The 25,941-nt window shown below is 36.3% G+C and overlaps 1 pseudogene; it reads left to right on the plus strand.

Moving 5' to 3' along the window:
* The first annotated feature begins 16,002 nt into the window (after positions 1-16,002).
* Positions 16,003-16,515, plus strand: LOC121044587 (60S ribosomal protein L21-like; annotated as a pseudogene).
* The last annotated feature ends 9,426 nt before the right edge of the window (positions 16,516-25,941 follow it).

Genomic DNA, 25,941 nt, shown 5'->3' on the forward strand with positions numbered 1-25,941 from the left:
ATCGTTTATGAGAGTACATATTTCTAAAGTCCAGAAATATCAAAAATAACTACATGATTTGACCAAATTAATCAGATTTTTGGCAAAGGTACATCCTCAATGTTAAGGCCAATTAAGTATGGAGTGATCATAATTCTATCTAGAAATTTCTTAGTACTCTGACCAGTTGTGTCCACTAAGCTTCTCCAACCTATGGACACGAGTGATATCCCATGTCCATTCTGTGGATGGTAATTCCTGCACATATTCCTTTACATTTTCCTCTGAATCCCTAAATAATAAAGAAGATTCTTCATTGTGGGCCCTAAGAAATACTTTCTAGAATTCAGTCCACCATATATTTACTAAGGTATTGCTTCTGGATGCTCTTGGAGATTCCAATGGCTCCTGGGTTGTGGCAGACCAAACAGGGCCCTCTCTGTTCATTGAGAGGTAGAGTTAATGCCACCCCCCCCCCCTTAAGTCTGGGCAGGCTCTGAAACTGCTTTGAACAATATGGTAAAAGTGACTTTCTGCCAGGTTTTTCCCTGATGATTTAAGGTTATTGATATCCACTTCTTGTATTTTTGAACACTCACTCTTAGAACCCTGCTGCCACGCTTTAAGGAGGCCAAAGCAGTCTAATTAAGAAATCCATATGGAATGGAACTGAAATCCCTGCTCTTTTTCCCTTGCTGAGCTCCTAGTCAGCACTAACCTGTCATCCAGGTGAGAGAAGCCATCACCAGTGAATTATCTACTCCCATTCAAATTTCCCAGCTGAAACACTATATGAAACATATGGTATATGGTATAAGCCTTTCCTGCCATGTGTTACCTAACATGGCAAATTTAGGGGCAAAATAAATCACTATTGCTGGTATAAGTCACTCAGTTTTAGGCTGGTTTGTATGCAGGAATAGACAAATGAAGCATGGGCCCTGTCCTATTTGGTTTGTCTAGAGAGCATTTGTATCGGCTTATTCATCAGGATTAATTTTACCTTTTAGGGACTTTGAACTTTTTCACCCACATTTGAGGACCTGTACTGGGCCTATCTCACGGGCAGCTCCATCATCCCAAGGGCACATGAGGACACTTTCTTACACACTGCCACACTGTTAAATGTCAACTGCTCCAAAGCTGATACCTGAATCTTAATCTTCCCTATAAACTTATACATCCTCCTAAATTCTCTCCTAAGGATTTTTCCAGCTTTTAGCTCAGTTGCAAACAAAGAAGACTGAGTCAGGTATATGTTAATGTATTTCCTGGATGGGTAGTTAGCTCTACTACTAAGAGCCTTGTTCCTAATTCCTGGATGGGTAGTTAGCTCTACTTTGTTCCTAAGGCTCTTTCTATTTGTATGGGTAATTTCAGTTAAAACCCCATGGGAAAATCACAGACAAGGGATTGCTCAGGCTACCCCACAAGCAAGTAGCCTCTTTAAAAGGTTGGTAATTCTGACCCCAACCTATTCATTAATTTATTTTTAGTTATGTACTGAAATCCTGTGAAAGAGTATCTTTGACTCCCCTTTTCCGCATGTTTTAATCTTTACAAAAACGTACCCATAATCTAAATGTTATCAAAGTGACTTTTCTTTTTCAGTGTCAATTTAAAAATTTCATTGTTCTAATCCGCCTGCCCAACCATCTCTTTTCTAGTACATTAAATGAAAAATGGACAGAAAGCAGCTTTCAACAATTTTACTACAAAAAAATTCACGTTTACCCCTTAAATATTACCAAGTATCAGTGTAGGATTTTTAGAGTTTTGTTGTGTTGTGTTTGGGGGTTGGTTTTGGTTTTCAAAGTTTATTAAAAATAAAGGAATGGAAAAACTTTATGGGGTGCCTTGGCTGACTCAGTTGGAGAGTATGTGACTCTTGATCTCAGGGCCATGGGTTCGAGCCTCACGTGGGATATAGAGATTACTTAAATAAATTTAAAAAAAGTATAGAAAACTTTTCCTAACAATATGTCAATCTCAGTTTCCAAATTGTTGTTCAGTTTAGGTTTTTGAATACATATACTCAAAGAATTTATACTAAGTAGAACATTCTAAAAATGAACACTATTGTCTTTAAGTGGTTCTATTTTGTATAGTTTAACCCCCTTAACTACCTCTAACATATGTACTTCAGATACATGTTAAATTTCAGCATGAGCTAAATGCCAGAAGGCAAGACGGAAATTAGAATGAGGCTTAAAGGAAAGGAGGTATATATAAAAATATATGGCTGAGTGGAGCTGCCTTTCTTAGATGAAATTGGCCTTTCTTTTATTATGCTCTTGTTCTCTCAGATAATTTCTATAGAAATCAAAGTTATAATTATGTTCTCACAAAAATGAAATGTATTACACTCAGTTAATTTCCTAGGCAGCCTCTGATATATGTCTTTGAGACCTCTTTATACATTATGTCATATTTCCTGCCCATAAATGGAGAATATCTGGCTCGGATTCAGCTCTTTTCTCATGGGCACAATTATTTCTTACACCCATGTTCAAACCCCAGTTGGCCTGTGTCTCTTAATGGGATTTCTGGTGTATCATTTTAAACAGGAATCTTGGGGGGCCAGGACCTGGGGGTTAAATGCCCTGGGTGGATGGAATGAGGATTATTCTTTCTGACACACAGAAATTTACCTTTTGCCTTAATGGTCAGGTACTGTTAGTTGACGCCTGATTGTACCTATCCCCACACATACCTATTTCCTTCTTTATGATTATATAAGAGAGACATGGAGCTGGACATTGGCATGCGGTACCATGGGCGTGCTATCTGTCTGGAGTCCCTTCAAAGACATATTATAGAAATATTCAACATTTAAAAGTAGCCTGGGTCTTATAGGAATGAGGGGTAACTGTATTGACATTTGTGAACTTTGTACCAAGTAATTCATCTTTGGGTCCAAGGCATTTGTCAAACACAGAAACAACCAAAACAAAACAAAAGAAAACAAAACAATAAAAGCCCTCTGCAGTTAATTAGGTCCACCTTCATAGAAAAGAGACTTAACTATACCTCTCGCAAAAGCCTGCCCTCAGTCCCCTCCGGTGTGATTATCCTGTTCCTGGTTTTGTTTCTCTTACTCAGCACAATACTCTGCAAGGTCTGTAATCACACTTCTGGTGGTCTTCCCATCCCCTACCTACATGCTTTGCTCCTGACTATGACCATGTTTACTCCTTTGCAACAAGCATGGCCTCCTCACAGAGGAAAGTGCATGGTATCCATAAAGCAAATAAGGCAAGTAAAATCCTATTTTATAAACAAGTCACCTGTAGCTCAGAAATATTCACTGATTTTCCTAACCCAATTGCAATGATTTCTTAAGAATAATTTCTAGGACTCTAGGCCCTTAAAATACTCTCTCTCCAAAATAGCCATATGATAAAAAAATAAACAAATAAACCGAGAGACAGAAGATCCTTATACACACGCACACACACACACACACACACACACACACACACACGAGCATACGTACAAGACCACTGGACAACCACAATATGACGTGTGTGTGTATGCATGTGTGTGTGTGTGCATGTGTGTGTGTGTGTGTGTGTGTGTGTTAATACAAAATGTTGTAAACTAGACATTGGATACAAGTTTACATGAGCAAAATGAATTGAATCCTCATCTCTAACCTTAGTGCAGAGCTCTTGTATTTTCCACAGAAGGGTGAAGAGTGTGGCTAGAGGAGGGATGGCAGAAATCTGCAAAAGGATGACAAAATGAAACATCTCTCCTGAAAATAATATAGAACAGAGACAAAAGGCAAGTATTCTATTTTCAGTTCCTGTGGCAGACAAAAACTGAGCTCATTTATTCATAGACAAAATTATTAATTACATATTGATCACCTTACCATGATTTTTCCTAATGGTTCCCACCCAAACCTTCCAAGTTGCCTTGTAAAGACATGATGGCAAATCATATTAGATAACAGCTGAGGGGGTGTGTACGAGGAGAGGGAGTTAGATAAGCCAATGGGCTGTCCTAGCCTTCATCACTGGTTATAGACTATTCATCCGATGGGTGGGTTTCTTTGAATGAAATCTAAGAAAGGAGAGAGTGAACAAAACTCCCCAATTCTACCTGCATTCATCTACTCACCATCCTGCAAATACAGATTACACGTTTCCATTCCACCTTCATCCCTTTCCTACTACAAGGAACTCCGTGGAGTCTTTTATTTTACATCCTTGGTGAATATTTCAGGGACTGGCTTAAGCCTCACCTTCTCCAGCAAGCCTTTCCTAACACTGTTTTCATAAGACTCTTTCCATCGCCTGAGCTTTTTAAACTCTTGGTAGGTGGGTCCCTGCTGGTCTCGCTCGATTACTCTGAGCGGTCAGATTGAGAGTACATACCTCTGATATATGAGTTTCCCTCAGTGTTAACATGCTCTTCTGAATTTTCTATCTCTCTCCTTTCTTTCATGTTGTCTTCTCTTTGTTCCTTCACTCCCCAACATCTTGGAAAAAATAAATGTCTATGTTTACCACTATCAGTTCCTACCACCTATTTCTGAATTCTTGGAAGTCAGATTCTTTACCTCCCACCAGACCAAAGCTTTTCCATAGGATCAGGAATGTGTGGGCAAATGCAAAGGTGGGATAATATCTTGTACTTATGTACAAGAGATCAAGGTTTGCCTATTGACTCTTCTTGTATTAAATATAAAATTTTTAAAAGGACGCTCCACACCCAATCTGGGGCTTAAACTCACCACCCTGTGATAAGGGTCACATGCTCTACCAAGTGAGCCTGCCAGGTGCCCTTAAATATACAATTTTGAGTCAGTTATTAATTCTAGGCAATCTTCAGCTCTTGTATTTATAAAAATGCATATAGTATTAACTTCTTGCTGTGAGGATTCGAATAACATATCTAGGTTTATGGTCAATATGGAGTAACAGGATTAGATATACCCTCTTGCCTTAAACAACTAAGATACCTGGACAAAATATATATGACACAACAATTTTAGCACAAGACCGCGATCGCTGAGATGGAGAAACAAATCATATGATGCAAGGATTGCCTCAGCATACCACCCGAAAGCAGTTTCCAGGCCTTGGCACAGCAGGAGGGAACCCAAACAGAGCCCAGGAGACTCTCTCTGATGAAGTGTACAGCTGATAATTCAGAAGCCAAGTTGGCTAGACCTTGAGGAATATAGTACAACATAGAGGCTGCTGGATGGAGAGGGGAGAACCACATGAAAGAAGAAAGTACTGCAGAGAGAGTGAGCTACATAGAAAGACAGCTCTGGAGATTTCCAGGTTTCCTTTGAGTCCTTGGCTGAGTGCTACTAATCAGTGCATGTAGAGAAACAAACAAACAAAAAATCTGAGTCTGGGAAAGAACTGCCAGAAAGGACAAGGTGACAGTGTCTTCAGAACTCACAAATGTCTGAGAACAGTTACGGTTCCTATGGCATAGACTGAAAAATCTCAAAATGCATAGGTCTTTGGGGAAACTACTCAGTCTGCCTATAATTTTGCTACACTTAGCAAAATCAGTGTAAAGTGTTCTGGTCCCACATCACAAAGCTTAGAAGCAGACCTGAAATGGATTAAAGTCTTTCCAACTAAATTAACTGCATCACTGTTCAAAGCTCACAATTAAAAGAATACAATATCATCTAGAATTTAAAAAGATAAAATCCTAATGTTCATGCAATAAAAAATGAACAAACACTGGGGCACCTGGGTCATTCAGTCAGTTAAGCATCTGAGTCTTGATTTCAGCTCAGGTCATGATCTCACAGTTGTGAAATCAAGACCTATGTTGGGCTCTACACTGAGCATGGGGCCTGCTTGGGATTCTCTCTCTCCCTCTGCCTCTCTAAAAAAATAAAAGAAGCAAACAAACAAAAACAAACAAACAAAAACCAAAAGACACAAGCATTCATGCATTTAAAGAACCAGGAAAATACAACCCATAATGAAGAAAAAAAACAACCAATAGAAACAAATGGAGATAATACAACACAGTATGAAAGTACTGTGAAGCATGAGAATGTTAGGGAATGGACAGTGTGTTAGAAGTCCCCAGTTGAACTTCTAGTGATGAACTAGCATATATGAAATCTTCTAGGTCAGGTGCCTATAAGGCTCATTTATCTCAACTTCTCAGTCGTTTAGAACATACTAGCCTTTCTATAAAATTTCTTTCCCCTTCAACTTCTACAACACCTCTCAAGTTCCTTGGGTGCAGGAAGTGGGAGTGAGTTTAATTGGTCCCTGGTTGGAAATGCAAGTCGGGTCAACGTTGAAGTTATCCAACATCTTAATTCTAGTATTTAGCATAGTGTGGGGCATACTATAAACATGCAGTAAAAGAAGGAAAGGGATAAACGGTTATAGGTGGAAATAGGGAGAAATGGGTAAGAAAAAGACAGAAAAAGGAAGGGAGCGTGGAGGAAAGGAGAAAAGAGGGGAAGAGAGATTGCTGACTTAGCCAGAGAACTGACAATCTCTTCCAATGGTTTAAAAAGCTCCAGAGAATTAATTCATCTCATAGACACCTAATGTAAATGTATAGGTTCATTTGCAAGACCGGATCAAACAAACATGTTTAATTATATCATCTTCCTTAAGTGAAGACAAATTGAAAGTAATCATTATGCAGTAATTTAAATTCATTGATTTAAATACCAAAGTGATATATAATTTAAGTGTGGAGCACTCTAGAATCCCACAAAGCATATTCTGAAGAAGCAGTAAATAAGACCTTGTTAAGAAAAGTAAAATCTTCAGTGATGGATGGGGTACTTCAATCAACTGAATCACTCTGACGCTAAGACTCAGCACACACGAGAAGCACACCTTATTAAGCTATGTATAAACACTGTGACTCACGGAGATGGACCATCTAGGGACTGCAGAGGCTCTCAGGAAATGAGAAGCTATCCATATATGTGCAATAACTAAAGAGAAATCCTGCCAGAAAACAGAAGCCAGGACTTAAAGTGATCTCTTTAGGCTTGAAAAATCTTCTGGCCAATGTCTAACTAGCATTGGGTCCAATTCTCCCTTCTATGGAGAACATGCAAAACAATTGTAAATCTGATTGAGTGTGTTTGCTCTGTAAAGAAAGACAGAAGGCACCTGGAGCTCAGAAAGGGTAACTGTACCTCCTCAGAGGGGCATCACTTACAACTAACCAGGGAAGAACAAAGCACACAACACAACTCTCCAAGCTTCTGTGGGCTCTCCTCGGACTCCCCAGAACCTTACATAATGCCTTCTCTGAACCATCCCCCAAGGTTACCAATTCTCAGATCTCCCAATGACTGGCTGACCTGGCCTTCAATATGAATAAATCTAGGTTTGCATACTATTTTTGCCTTAATTTTTCTATTAGTTTGATATAGATTATTGTGAACAATAAGTCAAACTTTTCTTTAACTTGTAGAATAGAGGGGTTTATAAATTTTGTACAGATCCTAGAAATTTAACAATCTTAGATTACCAGAGCAGAACTCTTGTCTTTGAAACCTGTACCACTTTCCTTATAATTAATGGATCCTAAACATGTTTTCACTTCTTACAAAATAATTCTGGTGATTTTTTTCTCGTTCCTGATTTCATCACCATACATTTTGTTGTTTTGTTAAATCTCTGTAAATCTCATCTGTTTTCCACTTTTGTGTCTCTCACATTTGTTGTCAGCAGTCTGATAGTTGGAAAAACTGTAAACCATATAAAGTGGGGTGGTAGACCTTACTCTATCATTTTATAGCTTTATTTCTCAAGGCTGTGACACTCTACCCAAACCCCTCCAGTGACTCTGTGCAATTTCAAGGCAAATTATAATAGGTTATTTCACACTTCAGAAATATTTGACAGGTGTTATGGAAATTTTTTTCAATGTAAATTTCAAACAAACGGAATTAGGGGAAATAGTATATTAAGCATACCTGTATACATCATACAATTATCAATATTTTGCTAATATTGTGCTATGGAATCTTTTTTTGCATTTATCTATCATCCGGTTCTTCCACTCCCTCCTTCTTTCCCTCTCTCCCTCCATTCTTTCCTTCCTCCCTTCCTTCCTTGCTTTCTTTCTTTGATGAAATATTTTAAAGTAAATCCGGTAACTTTATTATCCATAAATTACTTCAGGATATCTTTAAAAATATAAGGACTTTAAAAATCATGACCACAGCTAACACAATTAATCATAATTTCTTAGTATCCAACACTCAGATTTGATCAAATGCCAATAAAAGTCTTTTTTTTCAATTAGCTCAAAAAGAAAAATCATAACATTCTGTTACAAATATATATTACCTTTTTTTTATCCTAAGTCCTAATTTTTATTTTATTTTAAATGCTTATTTATTTATTTTGAGAGAGAGAGAGAGAGCATGAGCAGGGAAGGGGTAGAGAAAGATGGAGAGAGCTAGTCCCAATTTGGCTCTGCACTGTCATTGCAGAACCCTATACAAGGCTCGATCTCACAAACCTGAGATCGAAACCTGAGCCTGAAATCAAGAGTTGACGCATAACTGACTGAGCTACCCAGGTGCTCCTATCTCCTAAATTAAAAACAAAACAAAACAAAAACAAACAAAAACTTCCTACCACAAACTTGATTTGATTTTATTATTTTGAGAGAGAGAGAGAGAAAGAGAGTGAGTGGGCTCACACAGGTAAGCAGGGGAGGGGCAGAGGGAAGAGGGAAGAAGGAGAGAAACAATCTCAAGTAGGTCCTGCACCCAGGTCTAACATGGGGCTTGATTTCACAACCGTGAGATCCTGCCCTGAAATCAAGAGCTGGCTGCTTCGCCAATGAGCCACCCAGGAGGCCCTGCCACAAGGGTTTCTTAAATGCCATCTATACATGAATGAAACTGGGACATTTGGCGCATAGACTTCTCTACTTTCTGATGATAGTATCATCATGCTGTTTTTTAAACATATAGGCTTAGTCTCCCTATTTCCTCCTACAAGGTGGTTAGATCAAGAGGCTTGCTAACATTCAGGTTAAATTATTTTTGGAACAGTTCAGTATAGGCATTGTACTGCCTATTGCATCATGGCAGGAGCTACATCGTGTCTGGTTATTTCAGTTTTAGTGATTTCAACTTTGGTCAGTGAACTTAGTTGTTAGTCGAATCCATTCCTTATCAGCTCCCCATTAATCATCACCTTAATGGTGTTAATATCCACCAATAATCACCGCCTAAATACATTATTTTCTTAGAATTTAAAAAAGGGCAGAGAGCCTGGGTGGCTCAGTTAGTTAAGTGTCCGACTTCGGCTCAGAACATGATCTCACAGTTCACGAGTTCAAGCCCATGACAGCTCAGAGCCTGGAGCCTGTTTCAGATTCTGTGTCTTCCTCTCTTTCTGCCCCTCCCCTGCTTGCCCTCTCTCTCTCTCTGTCTGTCTGTCTGTCTCTCTCTCTCTCAAAAATAAATAAACATTTAAAGAAAAAGAAGTTACAAAACTGGGATTTTCTAATTTGATATTCTTTCTGCATTGATTATTGGGAGACAATGCTCCATGGGTATCTCATCCCATCTTGAGAACAATGCGACTGACAGCATTTGCTCCAGGATATCTCTGAAAGGTTGTTTTAATGTTTATTTATGTTTGAGATACAGAGAGAGAGAGACAGAGTGTGAGCAGTGGAGGGGCAGAGAGGGAGGGGGACACAGAATCTGAAGCAGGCTCCAGGCTCTGAGATGTCAGCACAGGGCTTGAACTGATGAACCACGAGAGCATGACCTGAGCCAAAGTTGCACACTTAACCAACTGAGCCACCCATACACACTGCTCCAGGATATCTCTTGAAGGATATATGTAGAAAGAACAGGTTCAGAAAATAGAGATGGGAACTCCCTATGCAGCTAAGGGCAGGTTTGCTTGCTGTCCTGTATAATACAGTTAATGAGTTCCTGGGGAACAAAAGTTGAATAAGCTTATTGAAGTCCATTGTGAAAGATCACTGATTAAAACCCCTAAAGCTGAGGGTTCCTCTCCTTTAACACAAGCCACTGTGTGTGCTGACATTGCCTGACCCTCATCAAAAGACTCGGTGGGAATTGGAGTTAGGAGAACCAGTGCAAGAAAATGGCTACTGCCGTTGACTTGAGTAATAAAGAGTAATAAACAAACTTTCTTTTGGCTATTATCCGGGACTTTCATGTCTTCTGCTAGCATCCACAAAACTATGGTAGGTTAACTTCTAAGCATGCAAGTAGGGCAAAATCTCAGACCCTTTTGTACTTCACATTTATTAGCTGGAACTCTTCTATAAGGAAGAATTTCATCACACTTTATCACATATGTGGTTGCTGTGAGAGGAAGTTCACATAGAAAAAAGGAGGATTAGCCTGGAGCCTGCTTCCAATTCTGTGTCTACCTCTCTCTCTGCCCCTCCCCCGCTCATGCTCGCTCGCTCTCTCTCTCTCTCTCTCTCTCTTCCAAAAATAAATAAACATTAAAAAAAGAAGAAAACTTAAAAAAAATTAAAAAGAAAAAAGGAGGATTAATGTTTATCTTTCCATATCTCTGCTGGTTATCAGAATGAGCTGTTCTATAACAACCAAAAACTACAAATGGGGTTTATTTTGTACCTTAATTTTAATTTTTGAGTAGTCTTATGAACTCAGAAAAATTTATATATCTGGGTTGCAATCACTGAGCATCATGGTATTGATGTTCAAATTATTCCAGTTTTGGCCAATGAGACCATTCCAATTGGCTCTATTACCCATTTAATGTAATCCCATCAGTTTTGATAGATTCCTTGCATTCTGGTTCAGATTTAATGGACAGTTTTTACCTCTTTTCTTCATAGACCTGAGATAGCTATTTCTCCAAGGAGCCCATTTTTTGTGGGGAATTCTATGTGGATATCACAATATTGGAATATATTACAATTCTGTGTGGGTATTGTAATTACTACGTTCTTCTAATTAAAGAGTTTTCATAGCTTATAGGCAGTAAAATAGATAATATATATAATTTTAGGAAAAAATGGTTGCTAATACTATTTCCCGAGATTTTATTTAACTTGGATGATATTACATTTGTATTTACCTATTTTTTTCTTATGCTGAAATATTGTTTCTCAATGGCAGTAGGTTAATTATTGCTTTGCTATACCTATTGTAGATAGATGATTAATTTGTTTCTATTTATTTATTTTTACTTTATAAATTTTACGTGCAGCAAAATTCACCATTTTGGGTGCACAGTTACATAAATTTGTACAAGGGCATAGATTCTTTTGGCCATCACCCCAAGGAGGATAAAGAATGATTCTAACACCCCAAAGAATTCCCCTGTTTGTATTCAAACCTGTTCCTCACCCCTAAACATTTCTCTGGGATATTTACTACTGAACTGATGATCTTACATGTGAATTACTGCTATATTTTACGTCCCCACCTGTTGGGTTTGTGAAGGTACTTTGATACCTATGTTTTGCTTAAATGTTCTTAAGGCTTTTTTTTGTTTGTTTGTTTATTGGTGTTTTTTGTTTGTTAGTTTAAAAGGAAGTTAAGAATATTCAAATAATATGCCTTTACCACTCTCTTATACCTATTTGAATACCAACTGTGTCCCACTGAAATGACCTTCACTAAAGTTAGTTATAATGTGGCTAAATTGTTTGAGAATGTGTAGTTTTCTCTGAGTCTATAAAAAAAAATCCATAGCATTTACATGGTTCCCAATTGTGCCAAACCTCATGCCAGGGACTTAAATATAATACCTCATTTAATTTTCCTAATTAGCCTTTGAATTTAGCAATACTACCACACTTTTGTTTTCTTTTTTTAGAGAGAGAGAAGAAGAGGGAGAGCATAAGCGAGGGAGAGGGGCAGAGACAGAATCTTAAGCAGACTCCATGCCCACGTGGGGCTGGATCTCATGACCATGAGATCAAGACCTGAGCCAAAATCAAGAGTCGGACGATCAACTGACAGAGCCACCCAGGCGCCCCAATAATATCACACTTATTAACGCTAGCAAACACAGTCTTGAAAAGGTTAAATAAGTAACTGACTTACATAGCTGTGGGATGTAGCAGCCACAGTCATAGTGATCTGTTAATATCTTTCTCCTACCCTCCCTAGAGCACATTCTGTGAGGTCGAGTTAAAATCTAAACTATATCTCAGGTTGGAGAATAAAAATCACTGACTTCAATTTAGAAGAAAAAAAAAGTCAATAAGCAGTTTGTAAGCATGTTTTGAGATGATTATTTGCATATTAAAACTTTGATTCAGTGGATGGTGACCTAAATTTAAAATGCCACCTGTATAGGGAAGTTGCCCTAAAAATTATCTAAACAAAACAAAACAAAACCAGATAAAGATGATTAGTCCTGAAAAGCCCTAATCACAAATGATGGAAATTACATCATTGTTGGGGATGAGAGTTGGCTGGGAGGAACTAACTACGAAGGCCACCAGGGAACTTTCTGAGGGAAATGAAGATATTCCAGAATTTGATGATAGTAGTAATCTCAGGAATGTAACAGAATGTATACATTTGTCCAAAATCATTGAACCATCCACTTAATATCTGAATTTTATTAAGGGCAAATTATACCAAAGTATTTGTGATCCTCTACCTAAAGACAGAATATAGCTAGAATTTCTACCAACATAAAGGCCAATGGAACTACACAGAAAATGAAAACTGAGTCTGTTGGAAATGACAGAGGATATTGTTCTTCTTGAAATGATTTGAATTACCATAAATCCTCAACCATTTTTGGAACTCTTCTAATTAAGAGAAAAATGAGACAGGAAATTCATAACTTGAATGGATTTTGGAATAAAATAAAAGTAATAAAAATAGATAATTTTTTTTGCAAAATTGCCTTAAAGTGATATAAAATACAAATAAAATTTTAAACAGGCATGTAAGTAAACTGCATAAATTAAACATGAGTTATGATAATATGAGTAATAAAATAAATATAGTTAATTTTAAAATAGGCAAAACTGATGATTTAATGGGAATATTTAATTTACTCTTAAAAGAAATAGATAATCTGATATATAAAATTAAAAAAAATCAATTAAAAATGCTATTCTGAATCATACAATTTTATTGGAAATTTCATTTCAATTTTTTTTTAATGTTTATTTGTGTTTGAGACACACACACACACACACACACACACACACACACACCACAAGCTGGGGAAGCACAAGGAGAGAGAGATGGAGACACAGAATCTGAAACAGGCTCCAAGCTGTCAGCACAGAGCCCAACACATGGCTCTAACTTCGGGTTGGAAAGATCATGACCTGAGCCGAAGTCAGACTCTTACCAACTGAGCCACCTAGGTGCCCCTGGAAATTTCATTTCAAACATTTAAGGAGTAATTACTTTTTTTGTATTCCTGAATACAGAAAATACAGAAAGATTACTAATTCACATCATGATGACAAAATAAACATTCCTTATTTCAACAAAATATAAAAATCAATAATATCAAAATAAAAATATAAACAGATTTTCTGATAGAAATACAATTTGGTGATGTGATAAAATTTATCAATATAATATAGCTTGCAAATATATTTAAGTTTTGCAATAAGCATCCAAAGCCTCTAATTCTAAGAATTTATATTAAGGACAGGAAATAGAGGGTCTGGCTAATATTTGGTAACAATTATTTTCATTCATTTTATTTAAAAAGAGAAGTTTCAGTTCTCATATAATTATAGGGCAACTTGTACAAGGTTGATCCTACATGAAGATCATTACACTCTAGACAAAATGTACAAAGGTACACACACACACACACACACACACAAAGTATTTGAAGGTACTGGAGGATGAAGAAAAGCAAATATAACCTGGAGGGATTTTTGTCCTTTGAAAAAGAAACTTCAATGGGTGAGATATTTACTTGCATAGCTTTTCCCCAAGGAAATTCTCCTGTTCAAATGATGCAGCATATCAAACATTTAAGCAGAAAACATCAGTATTAGAGGCTTTGGACTGCAGAAGACAGAGTTCCAGGTTGCCCAAGAGGCTAGAAAATAATGAGGGACATCTCAGCAAGGAGGGAGCCACAATGGAAAGTGTTCACAAAACTACTTATAAACTCCCCCCCCCAAATTTTGGCTGCCCCATGGATTGGGCATGAGAAGGGGAGAGTCCAAGAAATCTGGTGTAATACACCAGCTGGAAAGCTAAAAAACTGTTACCATTCTCAGAAAAGATAGATATGGCGGCTTGAATGCTGCCAAGTTGGAGTGCCTTGGTCAAGATCATGATTTGCATTGAAACATCACAAGGGCCATGCTACAGGAGTGAAGACTAGCCCGAACACAATACGAAAATCAAGCCTCCCAGAACTCCAGGTTATAAACCAGTATGCTAACGGTTCAACAGAACAAAAAATCAACACTGTTTAAAGAAAGATAATAGATTAAAGGCATCTATCACATCCAATATGAAGTAAAATTTAGAGGATGTACAAAACAGAAAAAAAAAAAGTGACATGAACAAAAGTGTCTGTACAAACAGACACTGAGATGACCTAGATTTTGAAACGAGCAGATAAAGAAGCTATTATAAATTTATTCAAAGACAAAAGAAAAATGATTAAAATGAGTTAACCGGTGAAGACCTATCAGAGGAGAAATGGAAACTATAAAAAGGATCCCAATAGAAATCTAGTGTTAAATGTGTGGTGTCATATTTTTAAGTTCCAAAGGTGAGCATAATCAACAAGAGACTGGAGAGAGTGGAATTGATTGCTTAGCAGAATTGTCAAAGGCTGAACAATAGACAATATATGATACAAGAGACCAAAATAAGTTTGCAATAAAAATTTCAGTTACTGTGTTCTAACTTGCATGTGATTTGTGGTCCAGAGGAGAAAAGAAAATGGGGCAGAAGACATAATTCAGGAAACAATAGTTGAAACCTTCACAAATTTGGCAAAAAACAATACACAGATGCAGAAAGCCCTGCAAACCCAATCAGGATAAATGCAATGAATACCACAAAGAGGCATCTCATATTCAAACTGCTGGAAACAGAGGATGAAAGGAAAATTGTAAACACAGCTGGAAAAAAAATACTTTAGACAAAAGGCAAGAAAAGTATGCATGATGTCTGGCTTCTTGAAACAATCACTCTTAGACAATGGAATGACATACTGAAGATATAAAGAAAAAAATACTCAATACATAATTCTATATTTAGCAAAAAAAGAAAAGACAAGAAATTTAAAATACAGATGTGATCAGGCAAATAAAATCTAAGATATAGACAACAGACGAGTTAAAAAAAAGTCCTGAAGGAAGACATTCAGAATGAAAGGAAATGGTACCAGAGGAAACTCAGATGGAAGAGAATTAGTAATTAAAAATATGTGAATAAATATAAAAAATCATATTCTGCTTTCCGAGTTTCTTTAAAAAGTAGATTTTTTTAACTTTTATTTGTTTTTGAGACAGAGAGAGACAGAGCATGAACAGGGCAGGGGCAGAGAGAGAGGGAGACACAGAATCGGAAACAGGCTCCAGGCTCTGAGCTGTCAGCACAGAGCCCGATGCGGGGCTCGAACTCACGGACCGTGAGATCATGACCTGAGCCGAAGTCAGACGCCCAACCGACCAAGCCACCCAGGCGCCCCTAAAAAGTAGATTTTTAATGCAAAGATTATGCCATTGCATTTGTAAGATTTATATGACAACAATAACAAAAAGAAAGTACAAAAAAAAAATAAATGCACCGTTGTAAAGTTCTTTGTGCATGAAACAGCCAAATATTAATTCTAGGAAGACCATGAAAAGTTAATGTGTATTATCAACCCTCCATGAACTATTATAGTAAAAAACGCACATCTAAAAAGTCAGAGGGATTCAAAGTAAACTTTAAAAACAGAATTAATAAAAAAAAAAGTTTGTAGAAGAAGGAAGAAAGAAATATCAAGAGAATCAATAAGGGCAGAGATCAATGAAAGAAAAGAACTGTCAGCCACAACCACCATATTCCAGGAAGGCACCAAAATGATCAACACAAAGGGAAAGAGAAGAGGCACCTGCTATATGTTCTCTAGACCTTTTAGGAAACAGGGAGTTGTTCCTTTGGAAACATATGTGTGAATCAACAAGAAAGATGATATTGTAGACATCAAAGGAAGGGACACTGTTCAAAATGCAGAGCCCCACGAATGTAACCAGGGCAAAACTGGAAGAGTCTACGGTATTACCCAGCATGCTCTTGGCATTGTCGTAAGCCAGCAAGTTAAGGGCAAGATTCTTGTCAAGAGAAATCATGTACATATTGAACAGATTAAGCACCTGAATAGGCACGATAGCTTCCTGAAGCATGTGAAGGAAAGTGATCAGAAAAAAAAGGAAGCCAAAGAGAAAGGTATTTGGGTTCAGCTGAAGTGTCAGCCTGGCCCACCCAGAGAAGCACACTTTGTCAGAACCAATGGAAAGGAGCCTGAGCTGCTGGAGCCCATTCCCTATGAATTCATGGCATGATAAGTGTAAAAAATAAAAGACCTTAAGACTGTTAAAAAAAAAAAAAAAGAAAGTGATAATAATAATAATAAAAAATAAAAGTGAGAGAAATATTTTAAGTTACTAATTTTATAATTGAAAAAGGGATATCACTACAAATCCTTATTAAAGCAAAGCAAAATAATAAATAGGAAATCTCATGAACTTTATGCTGTAAATTTTACTACTTAGACAATTGGTTCTAAAGGACGGACAATATTGCCATGCAGGGCACATTTGATAATGTCTCTGGAGACATATTTAGTTGTCACATGGGAAAGGATCAATGGTATTAATGACATCTGGTAGTTGAGGTCAGAGATGCCACTAAATGTTCTATATGTACAGAACAGTCCCCTACAACAAATAATTATCCAGGTCAAAACGTTAATGGTGCTGAAGTTAAGAAACCCTGACATAGATGAAATAGGTAAATCCCACAGAGAACACAGCTGGTCAAACCTGATTCAATAGTAAATAGAAAAACCTGAATATTTGGAAATCTAATATTGAATGTAATTCATAATCAAAGCCCTTCCTACTCACAAAGGTAGAGGCCCAGGGGGTTTTTATTGTTAGTTTCTATAACATATGTAAGAAAGAAATAATATCTCATACTAACTTTCTCAAAATTAGGCAGGAAGAAACACAGCTTGACTAGTTTAATGAAGGTAGTATAATGCTGATAATAAACCTGATAAAGTCATTGCAAGAAAAGAGAATGAAACACCCATATCCTTCATGAACATAGAAGCAAGTATCCCAAAATAAATACCTAACGGTATATAAAAAATACATTGTGATCACGTGAGTTTGTGCCGGTGGTGCAAAGTTGGTTTAACATTAGAAAATCAATCAATGAAATGTATCATATTAGCAGAATAAAGGTGAAAAACAAATATAAATACATATTGAGAGAGAATTTGACAAAATCCAATACCTATTTATTACAAAAAAAAAAATGCCTAGTATAACAAATAGACTTTCACAAAAATCCTACGGATTGCATTACACTTAATGGTAAAAAAAAAATGTGTGCTTTCTCCCCAACATTTTAAGATGAGAAGATTATCTGCTCTCGCTAATTTATTAAACATAGTCTTGTAGGTCCTAAGCAGTATAATAAGTCAAGATAATGTCCTAAAATTTACTAAGTTTGGAAAACAAGCAGGGGACCTTTTTTTTTTTTCCATAGATGATATAATTATATAGAAAATTACTTTAAAAACTATGAAAATAAAGCTACTTTAAAACTAAAATGAATTTGGGGCTCCTGGGTGGCTCAATGGGTTAAGTATCTGACTTGATTTTGGCTCAGGTCATTATCTCACAGTTCAGGAGTTTGAGCCCCACATTAAGCTCTGCATTGACAGCACAGAACCTGCTTGGGATCCTCTCTCTCCCTCTCTCTCTCTCTGTCCCTCCCCCTCTCATGCTCTCTCTCTCTCTCTTTCTCTCAAAATAAATTAATAAACATTAAAAAACCCTAAAATGAATACTACAAAGTCGCCACATACAAGGATGATATAAAAAACTGTGTTTTTATATTTAAGAGGCAAACCATTGGAAAATGACATTTGAAAACAATTTATTTTATTAACTCATTAAAAGAAATGTAAAATAGTTAGGCATGCACTTAACAAGAGACTTGTAAGACCTCTACACAAAAACTAATCAACTTTACTAAGAGAAACTAAGGATAACCTAAACATAAGAATACATGTCATGCTAATTATATTGTTAAGAAGTTGTTTCTCTTCAAATTGATATTTAAGGGAAACTAATTACAATCAAAGTCTCTGCAGAGCTTTTGGTAGAAATGGACCAGCTGCTTCTAGGAAATCTAGGAAAGCCGATATGATCTTAAATATTAAAAAAAGATTTGGAGGCATTAATTATCTTATTTAAAGACTTACGATAGGCAGCAATATTTATGACATGTAGTAACGAAATAAGTGCAGCCATGTATCAATGCAACAGAAATAGGAACCTGAAATAGACTTACATTCATGGGATCATTTGATTTTTTTCCAAGGTTCCAAGGCAATCTAATCTGATGGGGAAAAGGAAGTTCTAAAGTAAGGCTGAAGTGAAAATCTTAACCTCCATCTCTGATATATCTAAGAAATAAGGTAAGAGTTGTTTTAAATATTCTTCTCTAGGGGTGCCTGGGTGGCTCATTCAGTTAAGCATCCAACTCTTGGTTTCAGCTCAGGCCTTGATCTCACATTCATGAGTTCAAGCCCCACATTGGGCTCCATGCTGACAGTGCAGAGCCTACTTGGGATTCTGTCTCTCCCTCTCTCTCAGCCCCTCCCATGTGTGCTCGCTCTCTCTCTCTCTTTCTCTCTCAAAATAAATAAATAAACTTAAAAAATATTCTTCTTGGGGCACTTGGGTGGCTTAGTTGGTTAAGCATCTGACTCTTGATTTCAGCTCAGATCATGTTCTTACAGTTCACAGGTTCAAGGTCTGTCAGTACAGAGTCTGCTTGGGATTCTCTCTCTCGTCTCTCTCTGCCCCTCCCCTTTTTGTGCTTGCTCTCTCTTAAAATAAATAAACATTTAAAAATAATTCTATAAATATATATGGATTTCATGTACACATATGTTCAATTTACAAATCTATTAAACTTAACTATTATTAGCAAAATATGGCTACATTCACAGGAGAAAAATTCCTACTTCCATGTCAGGGAAATATGTAATAAGCAATAGAAGAGCATCATTTTTTTTTTTTTTTTTTGCGATAAGGAGAAATGCCTTTTAAGCAACAAAAACCATACTGTTTGAAGACATCAGAGAGCTGTAGAGGCAAAGAAGAGTGGGTGAACTAAAATTTTGTGGGACAAAGAACCGTTTTCAACTTCGCTGAGATTGACAGAATTGTTTCCTCCAGGTCTTTGCTTAGTCTGAGTGAGTATGGGCTCATATTTGGGGTTGGTCCATCAAATATCTACTGAAGGAAATCCGTTACCTTGCAGTGATGCACCTGTTCTGAAGCATGAGTGTGGTGATGGATACAGAAACCGACAGAGTGCATAATAGGTTATACTACCGTCACTTTGGGTTGAGATATGGGACTGTAGTTGCTCTGTTAAAACCACAGCTACCTTTCTCCAGTCTGTTTCTCTGTCTCCAACTCCTACCCACCACTAATTTGTCCTCCACATCTCTAATTTTGTCATAATATTTTTCCTTTATAATTTTTATAACACTAACATTTGCCTTTTATACCATGAAGAAACAAAATTTCATAAAATCTTATGCTGTGAACTTTTGTGTTTTTTTTCCCTTGGTCTGCGTTAGCATACTAGTATTTCATAAATTACTGTATTCGATGTACTCCTCTAGTTTACTCCATGTACTATGAGTATTGCCATCCTCACCTATAGACTCAACTACTACCAGGTTCTGAAAATTTCCATAACTATACCTTTACCTGCACATTTTCATCTGAGGTCCAGACTGTTCACCATGTACCTTGATGGATTTCTTCACAGATATTGTGAAGGCAACTTTCCAAAATTGAAACCATCATCTATCCTCTCTCCTTTGCTCTTCTCTTAAACACCCCATTTTTGACAGATTTTACAGTCTAAGGTCTTTATATCAAAGTACATGCTTCCAACTACAATTAGAGGCCCGGATTTCCTTCAGTTTTAAATATGTCACCAACTGGAGAGTGGCTCTAGGTCTAATGTCTATTTTCTCCCATTATCATTAATCTTTTCCACCATATTGAGGAAAAAGCTCTAATTCTTCGGTGGCAAGTCCTTTATTTTACTACTATTTTCTATACCTAGATTTCTCATTTATGAAATATCTCTATTAAGAATTCTTACAAGATGGAAACAAAATTCATGCATCTACTGAAATGGCATCTAGAAATGCATTGCCTTGCCCTGATATGTAAGGTTTTGGCTGGGATTACTATATCTTCCATTAGCTTTAAGACATTTAACTCAAATGCACTGGACGACTTGTTTCATCATGGGCCTTCAATCCTCTGCTGATTTTAGCCTCACCTTTTCTTACGTTTTAAACATGTTACAAAAGGAGGGATATTGGTGCTTAACAAAACTGCTTTGTTTTCAGTAATTTCAAGTGAATTCTAAATGACAAGGCACCCCGAGACCTCTGAGTGCAGAGAAGAGGAGTTTGGGGAGGGAGACTTTCCAATATTATCCCTTGATATTGAGCATTGATAAATCAAGGACATTAAATATAAAATGTGAGAAAATGAATCATTTTAATAGGCTGAAATGTTTGGAGAAATCTGAGAAACTGAAAATTGAGAATTCCTATGGGGTAGATATGCCTTGAGGAATACTGGGATCCATAATTATGTCATTAAATATGCTTTTAAAGAAAAGTCAAACCCTGTCTTTTGTATAGACAAGAAAGAAGTCATGATAAGTAACGGAAGTAAGTACTTATATTAACTTTTGCATATAATATTTAAAAACAATATAAAATTAATTTTAAAGAGAAAAAATTGAATTGTTTTTAAAGTTATCTAATAGCAACTGTATAGTAATTAGATTGGCTGGGAACATTTTATACAAATTAAGAAAAATATTAAATTCTGTCCTTATATATGGAAGAGAAAAAAACTCATTCAGAATTTGAACAAACAGTGGAGAATAAAAAAAGTGTATTTGAAAAAAATAGCTCAATAGAAATTAGCATGTCTGCCATACTGATATAATTACCAATACTTTTTGAAATAATTTACTTTGCTACCTTTAAAATTACTGTTATATCCATTACATTCCTTTATATTTGAAACAATTAAGACAGCAAATATTGGCAGTGCCTTTCTTTGTCTAAAATAGTCAAATTGTTGCTAAATCTCTATAATTATTTTTTATGAGCTGTTAGGAAGGATGGTCAAATTGTTGGACTAGTCTGCCTGATTTATTGGAAAGAAGCAGGTTTGAGCATATTCAAGTTCTATCCTACACTACTATTGCTAAAACTTATAATTGCTTTCATTTTAGATGTTTAAAATGTTTAAAACATTTCTTCTTCACATTACATTTATTTTCTAATCATCTTTATCCTAATTTAATATAATAATGCTTTAATCTATATAGAAATAACCATGTATATATAGGGAAGCACGCAAAAATAACAAAAATAAATGTACTTCATGATCAACTTTACGTGCATTCTGTGTTTACATGCAGAGAGTGTTTGCATGAAATATGAAATAGCAAAGCAATTGAAAGCTCTTGTCAGAGAGACCAGGGTTTGAATTCTGCCTTTGCCACTGGAGAACTGTGTGGTCTTAATAAATTTAATTTACTGAGCAACCACTTTGTAAAATGTGGATAATACTGATATTTACCTTTGTTATTATCATGGAATTTCAATCTATCTTAAGACAAGTAATACCAACACACACACACACACACACACACACACACACACACACACTCACACATTGAGAGTATGATTTACTATGATGAAAATGAGGTTGCTGAGAGGAAAAAAATAAGAATATCTAATTTGGATTGACTGGTCAGGGAATTTTCTATGAGGAAGTCGCATTTATATGTTTGTTATCTTATGATTGCTATTATTTTTTTTAAAAAAAGCTTATTTATGTATTTTGAGAGAGTGAGAGAGAGAGGGAGAAGAGTGGGAGGGGCAGAGAGAGAGTGAGAAACAGAATCCCAAGCAGACTCCACACTGTCAGCGCAGAGCCCAATGTAGGGCTCCAACGCAAGAATCATGAGATCATGACCAGGGTTGAAACCAAGAGTCAGATGCTTAACAGATTGAACCACCCAGGGGCCTCTGTGATTGCTATTATTAATGAAAATTAGATCTAGTTCCTGGGATGTCACAGTATATATCAAAAGACATTAAAATGTTTTTTTAAAAGGAATTTTGGTCAAGTTCTTAAAATAAAAAATCCTCAGAATGATCTGCTTATAATGGGGTATAAAATGTATTCCTTTATGGTTTCTCTGTCATGGGTCATGAAGAAGTCAAAAATTTCCAAACCCAATTGCATTATATACCGTTCTCATGTCCCAACCAGAGTATCTGTTCTTAAACATACCTTAATAGAAAAACTAGTGTAAATTGAAGATATCTAATGGAAGAACTGCTGGGTGATAGTAAGGATTTGTATATAATTTCAAATGAGAGTCAGTTATAGAAATTGGAGGTATTTAACTTAGAAAAGAGAAAATTTGAGGCAAATTCTGTAATTGCTAGAAAGATTTGAAGAGCTAGTACATCAAAAAGCAGGTATACATATTCCCTAAAGCTCAGATTTCAAAAACAGGTCTGAAAAATTTAAATTATAAAGCAGAGAAATTTGGTTTATTATTAGGAAAATATCACTAATAAATAAGCAGTCTGGAAATTGAATGGACTGTCTTGCAAAAACAGCAAATGCCCTGCCATCATAGACTTTCAACCTGAAGACACATATTGCCATAAAAACTATCTAGTTTAAAATAACATAGAAGAAACACATACTTTGTGCAGAAAGTACACGACTTCTAAAATAACTCTCGAGTGACCGATGCCTTCAATGACATTATGCTATCTTTATTTTTCATCTCCATTCTGTCACCAAATCTTCTTTTTGTCTAATGTTTATTTTTGAGAGAGAGAGAAAGAGATAGAGTGTGAGTGGGGGAGGAGCAGAGAGAAAGGAGACATAGAATGCAAAGCAGTCTCCAGGCTTTGAGCTGAGCTGTCAGTACAGAGCGCTAAGCGGGGCTCGAACCCACAAACAGTGAGATGACGACCTGAGCCGAAGTTGGACGCTTAACCGACTGAGCCACCCAGGCACCCTGATCACCAAATCCTCTTAATTGTATCTATACAGTACCTAATGTTTTCCCTTTCTTTCATGAAAGTAGATTATGAAAAAGTGTTAAAAACGTGGCATACAGATGAAAAAAGAATATATGCCGAAGATTTACTTAACTTATTAATGAGGAAACTTGGCTGAATGGTAAAGTTGGTTCAAAACAGAACTCAAAAAAGCAGATTTTATATATACCACCAGAAAAGGAACACTAAAACAAGTGTGCAAATCTAGAGACAAAATGATTAACGTCTTGCATGGCAATAAACTAACTTTGGGGTTTTATTTTTTCTGGACAGAGAAAATTTGTACCTCAACTAGACAAAAACTACACATGATCCCATAACTTTATAGAGTCTATATTCTAATCAATAGTAAATATCAGGTCAAACAAGTATACATGACCCTAGATAATTAAACAGCTCTAATAGTTCTCGGGTGGGCCTGTTAGACGATGTTCCAGTATAATATTAAGGATTTACAATGCTTCTTGTGCTGTAATTATAGGTTTTAGATGTTTTAACATTTTCATTTCCCAATATAACTCTTATACTCTATATCATTTATCATGACAAATTTCATAGGAAATAGTCATCTTTTAGTGTTCACACCGAGATCTGTCATGCTCAAGACTAATTTTCATTTCATCTTTCTTTGAATTTATTTTTCTCTGAATATCTAAAGTATATATTGTTGGCGCTACATCAATCAATTATATATTGTCAAATATTCATTCATCAGTTTCGTTTTCCTTTGTTAATGTAACATATAAACAAAATGAAAATAAAACCCTCATCTTTTGCTTGACAATTTTGATGTACATGGGAAAACCTGATAATAGAAGTAAGCAAGAAATAAGCCGACAGAGTGCATCTAAAATAATTTTTTAAATTCTTTTTAATGTTTATTTATTTTTTAGAGAGAGAGAATGACAGAGCACGAACAGGGGAGAGGCAGAGAGAGAGAGACACAGAATCTGAAGCACGATCCAGGCTCTGAGCTGTCAACACAGAGCCTGATGCAGGGCTCGAACTCACAAACCGTGAGATCATGACCTGAGTCGAAGTCAGATACTTAATTGACTGAGCCGCCCAGGCACTCATAAAGTAATTTCCTTTTTTTTAAAGGTTTTTATTTTTATTTTTGAGATAGAGAGAGAGAGGGAAAGAGAGAGACAAAGTGTAAGCAGGGGAGGGGCAGAGAGAGAGGGAGACAGAATCCGAAGCAGGCTCCAAGCTCTGAGCTGTCAGCACAGAGCCTGACGCGGGGTTCAAACTCACAGACTGTGAGATCATGACCTGAGCCAAATTCAGACTGAGCTATCCAGGCGCCCCAGTAATTTCTTAATGCAAAATTGAAACAAGAACATTGTCATTTTTGCTGCTAATAATATTACTATAAAAATGTCAATAATCAATTTTCTCTGGAAGACAGAGTTCAGCAAAGCTGAAATTATCTGTGTCAATACTATTTAAGATAAATCACGAAGTTTCAAACTCCATTGTTTAGAAGTCAGTTTTGATCTACACATTTCTGCCACATAGTCAGCCAATAATACCATGGCTAATAATACCATGGGCCAGATTTTCTCCCCACCTTCCCCACCACCTAGCCTCAAGAGATGTAATATTCTAGCTAGAGAAGAGAAAATAGAAGGCAGAGCCACAGGACAATTTTTCACTCTTATGAAAAAATACTGTTTAATTTGAGGAAACAAGATTTATTAGATAATAAGAAATAACACCATGTGGGTATTGGAGAGAGTATACCCTTGGTGCAGACAGACACTGGGAGGTTGAAACTTGTGGGACAATATCTGCTTGAAGATGCATAAAACACTCTAAATTCAAATTAAGAGAATCATAAAATTTCCTTAAATATTATCAGGGAAATTAACAACAAACAGCAAAGAGTGCTGAGCTAATTGATCATAACTTCCAATTTTTTTAAGTTTTTATATACAGATATTTGCATGAACTAACTTGTAAATGCACTGTTTTTCTATTTTGAAAAACATGATAAAACACTTATTATTGCATTCACAAAAAACAGCAGCGTAGATCAGATTCCACAAATGGTTATGCGGCAATCAGGTCCTCAAAGGAGGCAAAGGTTCTTTTGAGATCTCTGTTCCGGGACCTTCTCATGTAAGATTCATTCTCAGTCTGATCTTCTCAGGGTTACAAAATGGGTAAAATTCCAGTCTTCAAATTCAGCTTGAGGATGATAATCAAAAGAATGAAGGGGATATATCTCCTGCTATGTTACTTTGTTTGTAAAATGATCCCTCGAATCCCAAATAGACTCCCAACCATATCTTACAGCACAGTTCTAGATCACGTGTATATTTATTTTATTAAAAAACAACTTTAATAGAAGTATAAAATGAATGCAGTTTTGTGTTTAAAGTTCACTAATATTTATTATCATTCTTTATGACTTTACATATGTGTATACCAAGATAATCGACATCCAAATAAAGGACAAGCAATTTCAGGCAAATACAATTTTCTTTGATGCATCTGAGCCAAAACCCTCCTGAGAAGCAACCAATATTCTGACTTGTAACACCTTTAGTTTTGCCTGTATTTAACTTGTATGAAA

Source organism: Herpailurus yagouaroundi, unplaced genomic scaffold (assembly GCF_014898765.1).
Source record: "Herpailurus yagouaroundi ecotype Mexico unplaced genomic scaffold, PumYag 188, whole genome shotgun sequence".
Taxonomy (NCBI): Eukaryota; Metazoa; Chordata; class Mammalia; order Carnivora; family Felidae; genus Herpailurus; species Herpailurus yagouaroundi.